At 39.8% G+C, this 19702-nt stretch overlaps 1 protein-coding gene across 5 annotated transcripts in view; it reads left to right on the top strand.

The window, feature by feature from the left end:
• col25a1 (collagen type XXV alpha 1 chain) overlaps window positions 1–19702 on the top strand; it is a 129634-nt gene that overhangs the window by 36807 nt on the left and 73125 nt on the right. The window lies entirely within an intron of this gene.

Raw genomic sequence — 19702 nt, 5'->3', positions numbered from 1 at the left:
TCTATCTATCTATCTATCTATCTATCTATCTATCTATCTATCTATCTATCTATCTATCTTTTTATTTTTTTAATATCACATTTGTGTAATATTTAAGCGGAGTGACTTTGAGTTAAATGGATTTCCTCTTACCCACGAGTGTAAAAAGTTTTTCTGATTTAGCAAAGGCTGGGAAAAAATCTGAGCCAAGTTTAAGAACACCAAAATGGGAACGGTGACATTTTGTTATTAACAAGATCCTTCTAGAAGCTGTGTAATCCTTGGATTTAATTGCTGGGTTCTGGCAGCCATTTCAGGCAAACACCAACTGGGGCAATCACAATATAATCTCATCAGTCTGCCTGATATGGTTATTATTGTGTGGATTAGAGTGACAAGGGAATTTATTTATGATCATTTCAGCTGTAATACGCACTTGTTCAGACTAAAATATCCACAGAATGGCAGTGAAACGCTTCTGAGGTAAAAGCTATGGTGATTATTTATGAGGGTCATTCAGTCCTTACAAAAGCTTAAGTTTGTGTGCAGCACATGTCAAAGCAGTGACTAATTTGTTTGGTTGGAGTAATTAGCAGACAGGGCTACGGAGAAGGGACGATGCCGTGCACGGAGCAGCTTGTAGCAGAATCCCTGTCTCTGTGCTGACATTCCTCCTCATTTCTCACTTGCCGTCATGTCTGGTCCCCTGATTTAACCTCGCTTTACCTCCTGCTGCTTACTCCTCAAAATCTCCCAACATCTTGTCACCACCCTCCTCATCCATCATCCGCTCTTCAGTGACACTTCCTGTTTACCCGGGCCTGACTTTGACGTCCCATTCTTTGCCCTCTTTCTAGTTCTCGTATAATCTACCTCCACCATCTTCTATCAAGACCCCCACCCTCTCCCTGTGCCATTCCTGACCCCTTTCCTCATCTCTATAAATAATGCCACCTGTTGGGCTGGGGCCTTCACTGCACTCAGACATCTCAGCTACAGGGTCCACGACAATGCCCAGTCCAGGTCATGCAGGTCATACCACTGGCACACAGAGCTATGCCTGGCTCTCACTGATGAATGCAAGTGAGGCCCAAGGGAAAATAGATGCAGCGTAGAATTCAAGGTCACAACGGCTTATTATTCTTTGTGAAAAAGAACTGAAGAAAACAGGAGATGAAGGGATGAAAAATATCTGCTGCGTATTTTCTGCCCCGACAACAAACATGATCTCAGTGTTTTCAAAATGCAAATATGTACAGTATGTGGGTGAGCATGATGATGCTGCAACCTAATATTGCTTCTTAAAAGAAGAGTGGAACAGTGGAGATGCTGGACCAAGGAATTGGGTAATCAATACATGTTTCGCACATTTAAGCCAAGGCTATGGAGCAGAGGTTAGAGGGTTGAACACTTGAAAGCACGCACAGTGGGTAGTGATCAGGGTTTGGCTGATGGGGTTATAGGTCAACTCTCTCAGATAGCCTTGGTGAGTACAACGCACATCGGCTTCCCTGGCTTTGAAATGAGAGGCGGCGCTGGCTGGTGTCGTGCTACAGCAGCTTTCAGCATGCCATCGCCTGTCATCAGACACAGTTGTCGTGTCAGGTGTCTTCCTAGTAGATGTTATTTTTAAGATGATGATGGATGGATTTATGAGTGTATCTGACAATCTTTGGTTTCCTTTGATGTACAATTAGGAAGGACACAGATATTTTTTACATTTTGCCTTTTATATATATATACAGTATATACTCTATGTATATACTGTATATATACAGTATATGTATATATATATTTAAAATATTTAAAAAAAAATCAATTTCTTAAGAACGTGGCTGTTGGTAAAAGTCTTTGTAATTGTGTCTCTCTGTAGCTAAGACCATGGACACACACACATATACTGTATACATATATATACAGTATATGTAAACGTACTCTTGATATAGAGGCATATATTATAATTTTGGAAAAACTGGTGCTATCATTAATCATTAAAATCATTAATTTTTTTTCCAGAAACATAAGACATTAATTAGCTAATGCCAGTCTACAGATTACATTACTGGCCTGGCTGCAGTGCAGAGTAATTCATTCAGAATTGTACAATAAATGTCTATTGTTCACCCAGGGTGGGAAATTCCCTCCGGCTCACCTGACAAAACAAACCAGAAGAACGCAACAAACTGTGCACTTAGTTTAGAAATGTAATGGGCTTTTACAAATGATCTTTTGAAAGCATCACGTTTGGCCAAGGATGCAAATTTGACCACATACATAGGCTTTTCATTGTCCGTTTGCCTGATAATAAAGGTTTGGGGTTTGTATTGAATGTTGAATATTAGTCTTTAACACAGTCTGTATTGATATTTTTCATTAAATAGAGACATAGATGTTAAAGATTTAATGGCACCAACTGATAAATTATTTAACTTACTAAGTCTGAAATGGCTCCCATTCATACAATCAAGTCTATTATGCATCTGCTAAGGACAGAAACTGCAGCCTTGGTTCCTGACGTACGTCTGGAAGACACTTTTGTTCCACTGCTAATTACTGTCTGATCCATCTGTGAGAAACAAAACTACATCTCTTCCTCCATCACTGTGATACACCACGACAACCTGTTTTGTATGCCAAATCAATTAGTCATCAAAAGCCCCTCGGAGAAGAACAGTTAACCTTTAGCTTCATCAATGTTTCATTAGCATTTCTCCCAATCTGGGTGCTGCATTCTCCACAGTGCTGAAATAAAAGCGAGGGCCTGCAGTAGTTTGATGTAAATAAAAGCCTAAATGTGGTTGTTAGTATTCTCTCTGTCCTCTCACCAAAGGTTGTAAAATATATTTTAATGAAGATCTCGGAGCTGCTCGTGTGCATTATACAGAGAAGGAAGACGTTTTGTTGCTGAGGGTTTGGGGTTTTAGCATCTTTCTGCCACTGTTAGTACATGCTGCACAAAAAGCCATGAACAGCCTTTAACCTTTTTCTCGCCTTGGCATATGGTCACATAAAGGACTGCGGTTTGTTAGTTTGAAGGAAAAAAAAGAGAAAAAAGAGCAGTTGAAGCCAAAACTGTGACACAAGATTCATTTCTTAAGTCCAAGTATGTTTTTACTGTTGATCACTCGGTTATGGAAAAACACTTTGGGAATTACTGTGGAGCATAGCTCTTGTTACACGAACATTAGCTTAGTGTTGTAATTAGTTTGTGTGCTGCAGTTTGGTGTTTGCCCATGACTCTTCCTCTTCATCTGCATTTTTTTCAAAGAGCGCTACAGGGTTCCAGGAATTATTTATTTATTTTGTTTTGCATATTCGCAAAGATTTGGACCACACAGAAACCTGACCACTAGATATAAAGCTGGGGTAGGCAACATGTTTTTAGCATTACTGAGCAATAATTTCTAAATACCCTTTGAGACTAATGGGAAACAAGTGATCTGAGAGGAAACCTGAATACTTTGACTATTTTCTTCTAGGATCTGTATCCAGCTTTGCAAAAAAAAATTTTATCCAATTGTCTTTCGAGTTAAACATTGACTGTTTATGCTGCCTAAGGTGCTGCTGTGATGATAGACTTCAAATGTACAAGGACAGCTGTGATGTGCATTTTAATTGGAGAAAGAATAGAAGACCAGAGAAATGCCTGTGTCATCAGATTGTGTGCCTAACAATGCTGCCTACTTTGATTTGCCATTTAAACTGGGTGCCCACTTCAGGGGTCATTGAGATCACCACTTTGCTGGGGTATTTAGGCCAACATGGTTGTGAAGTGACCTGCCACTTCTTTAACTAAAACACCTTCTTTCTTTGTGGCCTCTTAATTGGATCCTGTGAAGTGTGAAGTGTAGGTGGGAACTCCTGCTGCTCATACTTCCCTTCCTGTTTACATGATCCAGTATCATAGTGCCTGGCTGGCTGTTGTGGCTAGTTTCATGCCCTAAAAGGGCAACTTAAGGCTCTATATCCTCTCTTTATATTTCACAGAAATGTTGCATTTGGTTTTTCAGCCAGATAGACTGCACTTGGCTGAGCCTCAACTCATCTGGTCACAGTCCTGCTCTCGCTCACTCTATTCTAATTCTTACCTTGGGTTTCCTCCATGTCTGAAACCAATTATTGTTGACATATGACGGGCTAATACGGGTGAGACTGGAGTCATTTATTCTGGCATTGTCAGCATCCACAGAACAGACCATATTAAGGCCAGTAGGCTTTAACACACACACACACACACACACACACACACACACACACACACACAAACCCCAGTCTGAATTTGCCTGTGAAAACTTAAAAAGATTAGCAAAAAAGGCCTTTGAAAGAGCAGTTTTATTGCAAAATAACTAACTCTGTGCCATTGCTGTACATTCACAGCCGTGTAGAATAATGAAATATTAGATAGAGAAAATGAGTTGTGGTCTTTTTGAGAGCAGTTTATACAAAGCTTAATTTCTTTTTGGTGCTGCACCACAGCTTTTACAAAAAACAAAAACCTCAAAGATCATGATATTAATGATCATTTGAATATTTTGTCATTGCTGCACTTTTGTATTCTTCAGTTTACATTAGTTGCCTGTGTCAACAATATCAAGTTGATTGACTTTTCAGGTGTTTTTTTCTACACCGTATGGTCCAACATGAGTCTTAGGGATTTTAACCCTTACTAATACAGTGTTAATACTAATGTTATTGTCAGTTCTCATTTTTCCTGTAGTGTAGTAAGATTTTCGTCTCTCCAAATTACCACATTATTGGTCAAAGAAGAAGCAAATTAGGGAAATTTCCCAGCATTCTTTTTTTCCCCCTTCCTCGTCCTGTTTATTTGGGGGTCTGGCCCTACTCCCACTCATTAACTGTGACACAATTTGCCAGTCAGAGGCAGCCACACCGACGGGCGTAGATTCAAACTGATGGTGTTTGTCACCTCGCATCAGTCCTGCCAGTGATGATTAGAAAAAATCTGCCGTCCCAAATTCCTAACGATTGGCACGCTGATCTTGCAGAGACAAGTCGCGTCTATGGTCTGGTTTGCTATGCCGTTTCAATGTGGTTATAGTTTATTCTCAGACCAAAACAAAAACAAACAAAAAACAACTAAAAATGCAAAAAGTAGAAACTGTGGATCGATACTAGACAGGATTAATGAATACGACCTTAGTGGAAATCACTGTGTCACAGAGTAATGGTGATACTGAGGGTCGGTGCCAGGACTGTGAAATATGGTTTTGATGTAGACGCTCTGTCCCGATCTGTCTGTGAACCATCTAGTGGAAACCGGAGCTCATCACTTATGAACCAACCACCACTGAGGTGAAGTGGATGTGTTCTAATACACAGAGTACAAGTGTAGTCATACTCTCTTTTTGATGTAATCAAACTAATAGATGTTCCCTTCATTTCTGAAAGTTCTGTGGCTGCCATCCATAGTTCCTTATTTTAAAACCAAGACAATAAAATATATATGTATACATTTATGTGTGTGTGTGTGTGTGTGTGTGTGTGTAGAGAGAGGTTGTTTTTGTTCTCCTTCAGCAAATCAGCCACTTCAAGAAGTGAAGCCCATAAATTTTTGAAAGTCATTTTTTATATGGCATGCAAGCGAAAACAAGGTTCCATTGAAGGATAATTGTTTGCTCCCAGCAGTGGCCTGTCAGCAGGTTTTTTTTTCTTTTTTCTTTTTGTTTTGAAGAATCTACATGCTGTATTATATGTTAGTCGGGGCCCACGCTCGGCTGATTTTCCTGATTATTATTTGAGTAAATACTGCTGCATTTCATTAAAGCCGAGCTGCCGTCACCTCTTGTGGTCAATTAATTGCTTTTTGAATAAACTGCTCATTAGGAGGAGCTGTCACGCTTCTGTTGGCAGCGAGACGCTCTGACATTGATTGTCTCTCAAGAATATTATTTCGGCTGAGCATCACTTTCTAATTGACTCCGTTGTCATGACTTAATGAAGCAAAGCACATGGCCTTGACAATGTTCTGTGCGGTGTGTAACACCTAATGTATCAGTATTTTATTTAAACATGACTCATTTGCTCTGTTCTGTGCCCACAGCAGAAAGCTGTAACAAAGGTGGATTATTAAAAAAAAAAAAATCTAATTTGTTACTGGAAGAACTACCAATCACTGACAACCTCTGATTTGGGGTTCGTGATGGTGGTGCGAGGCGTATGATCTGTGGTGAGCAGCCAGTTAAGTGGGGTGCCATCAAGGACCCGTCTGTTCCTATTTGAAGTCACCCGGCGTGATTCATTAGATGATATTGTGACCCAGGAAGGCTTAGAGAAGGAGACCAAAACCGCAGGCGTTCTCACCACCCGTTCCCACCAGCATTTCCCTCCTGGAGATGATAAAGTCCTTCAGCTGTGGTTGTGTTCCCAACTCATCTCATGTTTAGGCAATAATCTTGAATAAAACAAAAATGAAGGAAGTGAGAAACAATCACACAGACATACGTATCGAAAAGAATCAGAATCTACTGATTCTCTAAATCGTGATGTGAGTAGATCATTCAGATTTGTTTCTCATCCATGGCTAAGTATGTGCTTTTGGTGTACCTTTAGAAGTGAATGTAGCATCAGACCACGGTCCGACCACCTCCACCCTCCCCCACACCACCAAAGTGGTAAAGCTGCTACCAGTCCCTCACTCTAATCTAGCTGTAACCCAATCCCTACATTGGGGTTTTTTGTGTACAAATGAGCCCCCTCTNCCGTGGAGTTGTTGGCCGGCGTTCCGCCTGTCGTAGACACGAGCTGTCTAAATAAATGCTAGCTGTTGCTGCTGCTTTTCTACTGGTGGCAGGGCAGCTTGTGTTGGGGGCAGAAAGAGTCGTGGTTGGTTTTGGCACCACCTCCCCCCCAATACGCATGCTGCACACACATGCTCGAGAACATCCGCAGACCAAAACAGTGGCATGCTACCAGACACACACATACACATTAGAGAGCACAGTGCAGACACCAGCTGGAGACCTGTTAACAGCCAAGAAGCACTGGTTTGTCAGTGAACAGCTTGATGCTGCTGCTGCCTCTGCATCTCAGTCTGGTGTCTTCAGCTGGCACTCTTGGACCCTATCACATGTGCAGTATTGCTACCAGACACTATAGCCCTGTGTATACCACTCATGATACACAATTAGACAGGAAGCCGAGCTCTTGGTGTCTGCAGACGGCATCTGCTGCTGCAAGAGGCCAAATGGTTTCTGTTCGTGATTTCAGTTGCTTTTAAATTACGAAAAATAACGAAAAAGTACAAAACTACATTCTTTTATGCTTTGTTCCTATTGCAATAACACAGCTAACATTAAATTGTTAGCCAGTTCAACTTGAATAAATTATTCATCGTCTTTCTGCACCATATGTTTACTTTTGTCTTGGCTGCACGTACATCATTTTATACCTTGTTATTCTATTAATATTTATTATTCCCAATGTACCGAGCAGGATTCTTTGAATGCGTCAACGTACTTGGCAATTAACACCAGCACTGATTCTTATGCTGCATCTGTTGTGGTTGAGACAGAGCTGGTGAATAAATCACTCCACTTTTTTCTGCCCTGTTACCGCCTTCTTAACACCTTCCTGTGTGGTCTCCTCAGCGACTCCACCCTTTTTTCCAAGATGCCAAAACATGTCAGCAATGTCAAAGGCCTGTGACAGGAAAACGTTTCATTTCATCAGAAATAATTACACTGAATTCAAAAAGAGGAGCCACCTTCATGCAGCTCATAATGAAATAATGAGGGGGGGGGGGGGGGGGGGGGGGGGGGAGTGGGAGCCATCCATGAGACAGTGGCTGATTATTCACAGATGTCCAGCTTTAAGAAAGGAGTTGATGGTGGGTTTTGATTTATTTTTATTTTCTGGGTCCCAGTGAACTAGCTGAGAATACTGCTGTGGTAAAATCACCTGCCACCACTGTAGGAAGCACAATTGTATCTGTGCAAATCTACTACAGGATGTGACAAATAGACGAAGACAGTGGCAGTGATGAAGCTCTTTGCCAAGTTTGATTTAAAAACAAAGAAGCTGGAAGGGCTGTGCATGCTGGTGTAATTTCGTAATGGAACACTCTTCGAATAATCATCTGTGACTAAATTGGGAGACAAATATGAGTCAGCATTTTTCATCTGAAGGATTTTCTTTTTTTTCCCTGCTATCCCTATAATTCAACATTAATCCGTACTGTGATCCATAAAATTGTCAATAGAATGTTAATCTAGAGGAAAAAAAGAAACTCTTTTTAGCTTCTTTTTTTTAAGCAATGATATTTTGCTTTTGTGTTATTTCAGTAATATAAACGTGTGTGACAGTAATGGACACTGGACATGAAGTCTGTTTGTTGTTTATTTCTTAAGCAGAGCTTCCAGCCAGGTATGCATCTTGAAGTGTAGCTGTTTTTAGAACTAAAGCCTGTATGGTTTGTCAGTTTTAGAACTCCTTAACCCCCCACCCCCCGACCCCCTTCTTCTGTGTTGAGCCTCAGAAGGAGCCAAAGCTCTGGCGAAGCATAAGCAAAAATTGATCCTGTTCCATTTCTTGTCATCGAGTCTCATTAAAGGCTCGGTTTTTGAGGCCACAGGCATCCAGGTTTAAAAATAGGAGCCCGAATTGCTTTCCTGTATCCCCGTTTGGTTTGTTTGTTTATCTGAGGCAGCCTGTGCATCAGGCGAAGCATTTTCTTGGGGCACCTTTTCTTCATTATATTGTTTGCACATTGTTTCACTTTAATGCAAATACCTTGATGACTCAAGCCCAGATGTTGGCTTTGGGACCAAGAGGTAGCCCTTGACAAAAACAAAAATAAATAAAGCGTCTTAGCCACTTATCAGCTCAAACAAACAAACAAACAAACAAACAGCTGGTGTTAAATACATCAATTATTTCTGCCTGTGTGGGCAGAGTCAACATCTACGCAGTGTTACTTAACTTCAGTGAAAATCTTGATAGGATAAATGGACACTACAGTAGTATTTCTGATGACTTGTAAACAAACACAAACAAATATTGTGTATTGAATAGTACTTCTCAGTCACCTGGTTACAAATCGCACAGAAACATTTAACTTTGTTTTTGCTAAAATGTGTATAAAATGTGCACATTGTTTCAGGTGTTACTAAATAAAATGTACTAAATTATTTCACAACTCACCGGTGGCATGTTTTCTCCTAGTGGTGAATAATTTAACTATTATTCTTCATGTGCTATTGTTCTCCACTGAACTGGAAATACCACAGGATTCATTGAAATTTCACCTCAAAGCTGCGACATTGTGAGAATTTAAAGTTAATTCATGTTCAGCATTTAGAGTGATACCAACCTTCAGCTTCCAGTCACCACAGACAAAATCTGTTTTGGCCAAATCACACTGCTGCCCCTTCACTCCACTATCTTATGCTTGAGCAGTCTGAGTTAAAGTGGCCAAACCTCTCTTGGCTCCTACGTCAAAACACATTTCAACTTTCCTGGTTTTCATCGGCCATTTCTGTTGCAGAAATGTACAGGTCAACATTTTATTCTTTGTGAAAATAAAACATGGAAGTTCACCTGATGATTTGAAAGCTTACCATGTGAAATAATGAACGAAGGCATTTTGGCGTTATTTTTTGCACTTGAGGCTCAATTCAACTGGTGTGGCGGTGTGTGGTCATGCTCACTGACCAAAGATATATTCTGCTACCTGGTGGGTTCTATATATTTGGAGCTTTACTGTCAGGAATTGCGAATTGAAGAAAAAAACTGAAGAAAACTTTACACATGAGTCACATTTGGTCACTGATTACCTGATTACCTCTGTGTATTGTTTCTCCTGATGACCTTCATATATTTTACTTACTCCATATAAAATGTTGACTCTTTAAATTGAAAGTTATTACCTTAATGATTGGCAACCTGCCATGAAGGTGAATTAGATGATTGTACTTCTCCAGTTTAGACACGGAGTGCTTCAGGGCTGTCTAGACTCCAGCAGACCTGCCTGTGATAATTTCCCAGTGCCCTTCTCACTTTACATGGTAAACACACATCTGCCCCCCAAATTAACTACCACAGTTTCCTGAGTGTTTTCGGTGTACTTTGGTCATGCCTACATTTATGTTGTGCACGATGAGGCGGGTGCTGCTCGCCTCCCTTTACAATAACATTTTTCTTTGCCTCAATTATCACATTGGGCCGTTGAGAAAATGAAGACCTTTTGGTGTTGAGGGACAATTAACCTGGCCTGCACTGACCTCTCAGGTTCCAGGCGTAGTTGAAGAACAAGTGTTTTCCAAAGGAAACCAATGTGGGCTCTCCTGCAGTGATCATGATATTTTTATTCGCCCCCAATGTGAGTTGAACAGAGATATAGTCGTATCTTATCATGCAGCTCCCGTGTTATTGAAGTGGTAAACTGCCATCTCCAGGGTTTGTCCCAACAATGGACGGAGGTTTTCAGATTGGCCAAGATGTGGCTGGTGGTTTACACTTACTTGAAGAACACCAGTGGCTGCTTTTGTTAGATCGTAAAATAGCGCGAACACATTCAGTGGAATGTGAGACTCTGCTTCCACTTTAGCTGGATAGCCTTGTTCAGTGGTTTGATGAAAACTCTAGGAGGAGTTTCTCTCTTGTCTTTTAGTTTTTACCTGAGGTGTTTGGGTTAGGCTTCATTTATAGGGTGTAGTACAAGTCACCTGAACATTGCTGTGGAATTAAAAAGGAACGTAAGAGGTAATGGGAAGCGACAATTATCACATTTGTTTGGTTTTCATTGAGAAATGAGTCATTAGTGTGGTTCTTTATCAGACCTGTTCCTCTGTCCACTGTCACTGTCGTGCTCAGTCCAGAATTATAGCCTCACAGCCACCGCCCTCCCCCTTAGTTCTCTCTCTCTCTCTCTTGCTCTTTCTTTTTCCTGTCTGCGATGACTTTGTTTTTAGCCCATTGCACTGGCATTTTTTAAAAACTTGCATTTATTTGCACTGCTATATTTTATATTTTTAACAGTGCATTTGTACTGTTGCCTAACATGGCCTAAAATGTCAATAAAAAATCTTTAATCTTTAATCTGCATCTCACCAGTGTGGACATCTTAGCACTTCCTCTAGCTCTGGTGTATTCACATGCATTCAGAGCTACAGCCTCTTCATGGGCCTTGGTCTTCTTGGACGTGCCCTTCATGTCATGGTCAGTACCTTCCTCTCAGACAGATCAGCATCTCTCCTGACCCTCAGTGTGTACTCAGACTCTGCCTCATGGAGGCCGTCACGTTGCTGTAATGATTAGGTCCACTCTGAGATCGCAGCCGTCCAGTTCTTGACCTTCTGACAAACCTTTTCAAAAGTGGTGAAAAAGAAGTTTTACCCAGCATTCTTTTCATATCCTCTTAAAGTTTCAATGCCCATGTAAAAAAAAAAAATTCTATTTCGTAAATTACAGGATTAATTTGTCGTATTTACTACTTTCTTCTAATTTTGCTAATATCTTGTTGAGAGACACAATTGCTGTAATTTATATTTGAGAAAAGCTCCCTAATGGAGTTTCCTTTCTGAAAACCATTTACATACAAATATGGGGCTTTAATCAGGCCTGTAATATTCCTGTTACTACAGTGACACTAATTATTCTCCTGCCACATACAGAGCAGATATTTTCACACTGACAATCAAACGAAAAATTCTATTAACTGTTTACAAATGAGATGAATTTACTTTAGTATAAACATTTTATTGAAATAGAGGAAAATATAAAATATTGTCTGCGTTTTTACCTAAACTGCAACGCACTTTGTTAAATATTCTATTGAGCTTTGATAAAATGATGAGGTCAGATCCTTGAAGTGTAGCACTGTGTACATTCTCTTGTTTCACCTCAGTGGCATTAATTAAATCCAAATGTGCATCGAAACGCACGTCTGTGGTTACATTCTTTTCCCCTCGAGGGATCCTCAGATGGAGGAGAGACTTTAGTCCTTGTGCAGGGAGATGGAAAGATTGAAATGCTGCATCTTTATTGTTCTCTGGGGAGACAATTTGAAGTCCCTTCATCTTCAAATTAATTTCTGTCAGAGATTTGAGGTTCGGCTCGGAAATACTGTCATCTCTTGTTTTTGTCCCTTTTGGAACAATGGAAGGGATGGATGATGGGGCTCGTTATTACTTCAGGAAAATCATGTCCTATCTCGGCAAAAGGCTCAGACAAAAATACAGCAATAACACAGGGGGGATTGAAATGTCAGGGCAGGTTTAGCATTTCCAATGACAAATATTGGATTCAAGGCCTACCTGCAGCATTGATAAAACCAGATACTAAGGTATATATTCTTTACAAAAGTGACTGCATGTTGTTGTCCTTCGAGATTAGATAACAAACAGCTGTGGAAACTTCTTTAAACCAGTCTGAGGATTACAGAAGTTTTGGTTTTTGCTGTATATTTCAAGCTCTGGAATATATTAAAATATGAAGTGATTTTTAGCCTTCGGTTCATGTTTACAATATGTTATAACATGATGTAGACTTATTCTGTATTTGGACAAATAGTTACTACAGTAACATAGCTAATGACTTTTACATTGATATTAATAATTATAAATAATGTATGAAAATGTAAATAAAGATCTGAATACCACAGCATTAAAAAGAAGAAAATAGAAAGTGATTTTTTTTTTAATTTTCCAGTACATCATCAGAGTTAATGTCTTCAGTGTGAACCCTCAGCCACTTAAAGATTAAAACCAAACGTTTGCTTACAGGCATCTGTCACCACTTGCCTAAGAATCCAGAAAAGCAATGGAACGGAAGTCAAAACAGCTCGTGACCTTTAACCCCTCTCTCCTGGTCATAAGTGTTTGGCATTTTGCACTATGGCAAGCACCTGTCACCACATTCCCTGAAATACACCGTGGACATCATGTGGACATGTGGTTTGTCCTTAAAGACTGCCATGAAGTGGGATCTCTGAATTTGATTTCCTCCAACATTTTTTGCATTGTAGACAGATCAGATGGGAACAGAGCAAATTCAAGGGAGAACATTCACCTGGGAAAATAACTTAGGACCTGGGATGGGAATTGTTACTTGTCGGACGTCTGCTTCAAAGGGTGTGTCATCATTAAGGCTGATGATTGATAAAGAACATCAATAAGAAACATGATGTGTGCATGTCCGTGGCTGTGGCTCCACATCAGACAGCCCATTTGTTTCAAACCAGCCTTAATGAGTGAGGGCAGATAATACGTCCATGGCTGATTAAATATTTCTTCAGAATTATCTTGACATTTTTTCATATTCATAATTCCCTCCGTTCTTCAAAATGTTACAGCTAAAATTAGTTTTCATTTCTCAAATTTACAACATATCAAAGATTATGAAATATACAAAAATATCCCATAAAAAAAGGTTCAATTTTGATATGTTTTATAAACTTCTGAGTTTTGAATGTTTTTTGTGTCAGGCTTTACAATAATCAAAATGATTGCGTTCTGTGAATAATTACATTTTTTATCCATGGAAAAAAGTGTACAGTCTAATGAAGCAGCCCTCGTAGAATAGGAAGTTGAATTCCCGAGGGGTTGCCACTCTGCAGTGAAGAAACACAGGTCCTCCTCCATCCTCTCCTGTCTCTCCACACCACCTCCACCTCCACCTCCACCTCCACAGCCCCAGTCTGTGTCTTCTCGGGGTGAACTTTGAGTAAAGACAGGATGCTAATGTTGGAGCTCTGAATTCCCACACCCGTCTTTTACCCTTGCTTCTTTTTTCCTTTGCCTCATGCTCCTGGCACCAGCACAACTTAAAGCAGAGCCCATGATCTAAGTCCAAATGCCCTGCACACAAATCACACAACAACAGTGGGCAAAGGGGGCTTTTCACGACAGGGGTGGACTTTTACCCTCTCCGGTAAAATGTTCTACATGTGTAATGTCTTCTGGCACTGGCGAGCTCATGTCCTACGTCTTGTTATGTGACAGGATAACAAGTGGGCTGTTTACTGATTGTACAACCGTGGTTGGTTGTACAATCGCTCCATTGTCTGCTTTTACACAGATTTTCAGTTGCAATGCTACAAACAAACACCGAACAGCTGCGGTTGGGTTTGTCCCTTGTCTGTGGAACCATAGGTCTGAGTTTGGGTTAAACATGTTAATGTTTGTCCGTGTTCTGTCAGACTGTACCAGAACTGGGCCACATGCAGAACTATTTCACACATTTTTAACGAGGCTAAACGTTTCAGGAAGTGCACTTATCAATATTGGTCATTATGCACTACCAGCAGAACTTTAACAAAAAAAATACAGATTTGAATTAAAGGTTGAAATTAAAACACTTTTAATAACATTTAATCAAATAAAGTAATTTGTACTTCTTTCATTTGAATGATTCATCTGGTTCAGAGGTTATTTAACTTTTCTTGCTGAGCTAGAAAGGTTGATGGCAAAAAACAGCCTTGATGTCAGCCTTTTGGATTTTACTCAAATATGGTGACTGCGGTCTTTCTTTCTGATTATTTAACATTTTTTCCCAGTTTGAACATCCTTACTCTCTAATTGTACAATGGGCAGAGACTCTGCAGTGATTTACAGAAGTATCAGTACTATAAAAATGTCCCGTAAACGACATAGTAAAAAGCACTGTAATAGAGTAGAATAGTCTTTATTGTCATTATATCTGGGGGTACAACTGAACTGAGGGTGTTCCCACAGTCATTGTACAACACAGAACACTGTTTAAATTTAATACCAGTTAAATAAGGCTCTTGTACCGTAGTATAATAATATATACTTTATATATATAAAAAAACTGAAATCTTACAGCCTTAAATTAATTTTCTGGTGTATTTAAATGATACTACAGCAGTTACAGTTATGTGTGTGATGGTTTTGTGATGTGTTTTGTCACATTCTAAACCAATACACAGACAAATGTACACAGCACAGGGAAAAGACTTGAAGCAAACTCCTGCCAAGGGCAGCCTATCAGCACAGACCCAGCCTGGTCTTGCCCAGTTGGGCACATTGTATTGAACATTATGTGGAAACCATTGTTGTAGGATTATTGTAGTGTGGCTGTAAATTGTGTGTACGGCTCATTATAACAGGGGCCTCCCTGGCAGCGATTTGGCACAGGGGACCACGACAGGCCAGGGTCTCACCACGTGTACATGTGGGTACAGTGAAGAACGCTTTGTACAACCAGGGGATACATGCATCGGGCAACTTCTCTGCTGGGCCGGGGCCAAACCTCGACTGTTTCCCAAGCTTTGTAGAAGTTAAGGACCTTTGAATGTAGTAGATCAGTTGTAGAACTTAAGGACCTTTGAATGTAGTAGATCAGTGGTTCTCAAACTGTGGTACGCGCACTCTAGAAAATTCATCTTTTCACGTTTACATTTTCAATTGAATAACTCTGAAAAATACCATGCACAATAATTACAACATTTAGAAAAAATGGGTAGCTACTTGTAAGATTATGAGATAGAATGCCTTTTTCTTTATTTACTTGTGTTTTTGCTGCAATGCAAGTCTGTTGCTCACGTATAAGCACAGGCAGCACGGAATCATGGGATCACTTGTTGAATGTGGAACGAGCAGGGGAATTCTAATGTTGGTCATCATGATGGTTCTCAGAGAGCTCAATGTTTTCTCAGGTGGTACAGAGGAGAAAAAGTTGGAGAACTACTGTAGTAGATGATGCTGAGAGGAGAGACTGCTCTTTTACACAGTACATATTTGTTTACCTGGCTCCTGATTTCAGCTTTCAGTGTAGAAAGAGTTTTATCTGTTGTTATTTATTATTTTTATCAATAATATTTGTTAACTACAGACCAAATTTAACCACTGATTTTAATTCTACACTCTGTTTAATGTCCCTTTTAGAATTCTGAATGTCTTGTTTACTATATATATGTTCTATCTTGTAGTTTTATCTAATTCTATTTTGTAAAAGAAAAAAAAACCCTTTACATAAAAGGGTTTAAACTTGTAATGGAAACACATCCACAACCTTTGCATTTTTAGGAATTGTCTTTGTTAGATTAAGAGACGAGAAGAACCGTTTAAAAGATGATGTGTTTAGACTTTGTCCCTTATTTTCACACACTTTTTTAAAATTTCTAACATATTTCTTCATAAGGTTTTTTGAAAACTTTCAGGTTGAAGTTTTGATATTCACTCTTTAAAACTAGTTTTTGTCTCTGTCTCCGTGGACTGATGATAATGATAATTTTCAATATTTTACTGCATCATAAAGCGCAATTGGACATTTTTGGTCAGCTGGTTGTTGTGTACTTGATGTTCTTCTCTCTTTTGCTCTGGATGTCAGAAAAGTTGTTGCAACTTATTATTGTGACTATGAACTGATCAAAGTTGGCCTGCACATACTCTGATGGCAAATATGAGAGACATTTCAAAAGCTGCAGCAAATAGCATTATTAGGTATTGTGATAAAAACAAGATATATCTGTCAGTGCGAGATTTTTTTAATAAAGTCTGTTTGTCTGAATCTATTTGGCGTCCACTGCGTTCAGTCCTGTTGTGAGTCGGACTGTCTGAATCGATGCAGATGTACGTGAGGCCTGAAGCCAGCCACGGATTTGGGGAATCGCTGCACTCCATATCATGCTGAATTCATTATATGTTATTTAAAGGCTATTTTAAACATTGAAACACCAGCCAAGTGCTGAGATCCATCTAAAACAAAGTGTTCCTGAGGGAGTGAACGTTTGTTCTTTAGTCATGGCGCAGCTCCTGTGAACAACCCAGTGCAGACTGTTTTTCATGTGTTGGTTCTCCACTGTCTAATGAATCCCCAGCTGTTCTACTAATACAGCACATCTGAAGGTGGTGCCATTTTCATCTGATGTACAGTATTGTTAAGTTCCCTTGTGTGTTGCATACAGAGTTTGTTCAATTCCTTAAATCAGTGATTCCCACTCTTTTCTCTCCCCCTTTGTGACAACTGGGACTATTGTGCAGCACCCACTGACCTTAACTTCAAACACTGTATTTACTACAACATAACTTTTACCCATAAAGTTAGGGATGATATAAAAGTTGTGATTTCTCCCTTTGGCACAAATAAAATATTGAAATTGAAATTCATAAAAAATTAAACAGCTCCCACACCCTCAAGAGGGTTGCCCCCCACGATGAGAACCTTTGCCCTAAATACACGTTTTATTTTTTGGCTTTGTCCAAACATACAGCAGGACTTTTATTTATTTATGACATTATGTGGTGTGGATATTTTTATTTCATTTTTGTGTTTGTTGACTTGTAAAAAAAAAATAATGTTCAACTTAATTCAGTATGTATGTGCGAGCAATTTATGAATCCAAGTGTTAATAAGCAGGCACGTAATGAAAAATGCAAATTGATCCGTTCATGCTGTGCAAACGCTCGTCCTATTTAGAAGCTATTTAATTAAAAAGTATTACTGCTCTCACCCATGTAATTACACATTTTGTAGGTCATAATTTATTCGTTTAAATCGGCACACAAAGCTAAACACTTTTGCCCCGCTCCGTCAAGACAGAGATATGTGTTTGTTTGGAGTAAAATTGGATTTAAAAAGCACCGTCACCTGTTTTTGATAACGTCTCCTTGTGTGTCTGAAGTGTCTTAAGTGAATCACAACTGCCTCACTTCCAAATCATGCACTGTTCTTCCACCAGGGGCCTCCGTGCAGGCACGTTTCCAGGAATGATTGATAATGTGGAGCTTTAGGACAGGACTGTCTGCCAGAGGAGGTGTAGGCTGCACATGCACGCCCCAACAACTCTCACGCACTCACCGTTCCTGCATGATGACGAGCGCTGTGAGAATATAGGGTGTTCTGGAGAGGCTGACAGATTTTAAACTAGAACTGTCAGGGAAGGCTTGGTGCTGAATTTGGAATGGAACATCTCCACGCACAGGCTTTGGATCAGTAAGCCTTTCTTTAGAAGTTCATATGGTACTACAAAGTACGTACAAGACCAAGTAGCAAGCAGTGTAAGATGGGACTTGTGACATGTCTGCTGTAGTGTCGCTTAAACAAATAATTGACTTCAGCAGATCTGTAATCAGCGTAATGTTTTATACGTACGTCCCACTTTATTTCTCCACAAATGTCCGTAATTACCGTGTGGTTTGGCCGATGTTTGAAGGACTTGAAGATTTCTTTTTTTGTGTGTGTGTTTTGCAAATGAGCCTTCTTTCTTTGGACGAGTCCCAAATAACACAAGTCAGAGTATCAACAGCTTTAAAAACAGACTCTGTGCTATCACAGCATCTCGGATGATGTCCCTCTTTATTAAAAGCCTGGTACTAATGCTCTTTTATGTCCTACGGGCGGAAAGTACATTCATGTCATGATGTAGCTCAGCTTTTCAACTTTCCAGGCTTCTTCAATAGTGAATCAGAAAACACACATTTGCTCATGTCCAATTCCATTGAAGTCCACATTTCGAAACTGGAAACTGTGTGATTCTCAAAGGAGATGCAAACTACTTTGACTTGACTCCATCACGAAACCAAATCTGACTTCAAATCACAGAACTCTAATGTCATACTTAATATATTGACTTTTTAACAAAGACTTCACTGTGTTTAGACATTGTAGATGTTGACGGCAACATGTATGTTTAATGTTCTACAGACACGAAGGAGGGAAAAATAATCAACACAAATGTCATGTCAAAGCCAGAAGCCCTTTGGGTTCCTTTTTTGCGTGTCATTCATCAGAAAATCACTGTAAAATTTTCACTATGTGAAAGTCTGCATTCATGTGTTTGAGGTTTTAGATTTTGAATTTTAGCTTTAGTTTAACTACAACTCCAGCCTGGACTCCCTAAGAACTGAACATCTGATCTTGAGAACAGTTTCACTATGCTGTTCTGCTTTTAGCAAACAAGCTAAAGATTTTGTTTTATGTGTGAAATTGATTTGATGCACATCTGTTATGTATGTGTAGTACTGGACTAGTGGATCACACATGCAGGCTGAATATGGTCATTTGCTAGGGGCCATTGCAAAGAAACTAGAGAGCCCCATGTGGCTCAGGAGCCAGAGTTTGCAGCCCCTGACCCTGGTACAGCAGAATTTGATCTCAGGTTTGTGAAACACACAGGTTCTAAATAGGAATAGATTTTTATCACCGCCCCATTCAGGAACTCAATAGCTGCATTGTAATCTTGACTATTTCTACTTTGGCTTAGACTGAACAACAAATGGGTGGCCTGAAAATAGCATCCAGGTTTGTCTCAATGAGCCATTTGGCCGAGAGATCCTTTGGTGAACTGCTGGTTTTATTCACTGTTTATCTAATAACAATCTCGACTCCTTCCTTTTCAGCACTGTTTTATTTCTTTTGTTTACCTTTTACGAGTGTAGCCTGCCTCCTCGAAATCTTTTCTGTAAATACCTCTATGGGTACTTGGTGTTTTGTGCAATTTCCCTGCAGCTATGGTTAGGCGTGCAGGTCTAATTGAATCTTGATGATTTATGAAGCAGTAGAATAGATTCAGGGGCTTGATCTCCCATAATCTCACTCATTAAGATCATGTAAGAGGAGACGATGGGCCGCGTTGATTCAAAACATCTGCATGTTCCTCCAAACCTCTTTGATTAGATGGTGGGCCAAATGAGGTGTCCCCCATAGTCAGATCCTTTAAACATGGATTGTTCAAAGATGTCATTAAGATGCTGCCCCCAGTGGTGGGGGCAGTTAGGGGGAAAAAAATATTTGCAACAGAAAT

The sequence above is a fragment of the Cynoglossus semilaevis genome, chromosome 1, assembly GCF_000523025.1.
Source record: "Cynoglossus semilaevis isolate Cse_v1.0 chromosome 1, Cse_v1.0, whole genome shotgun sequence".
Classification (NCBI taxonomy): Eukaryota; Metazoa; Chordata; class Actinopteri; order Pleuronectiformes; family Cynoglossidae; genus Cynoglossus; species Cynoglossus semilaevis.
This window is presented reverse-complemented; position numbering and strand designations above follow the sequence as displayed.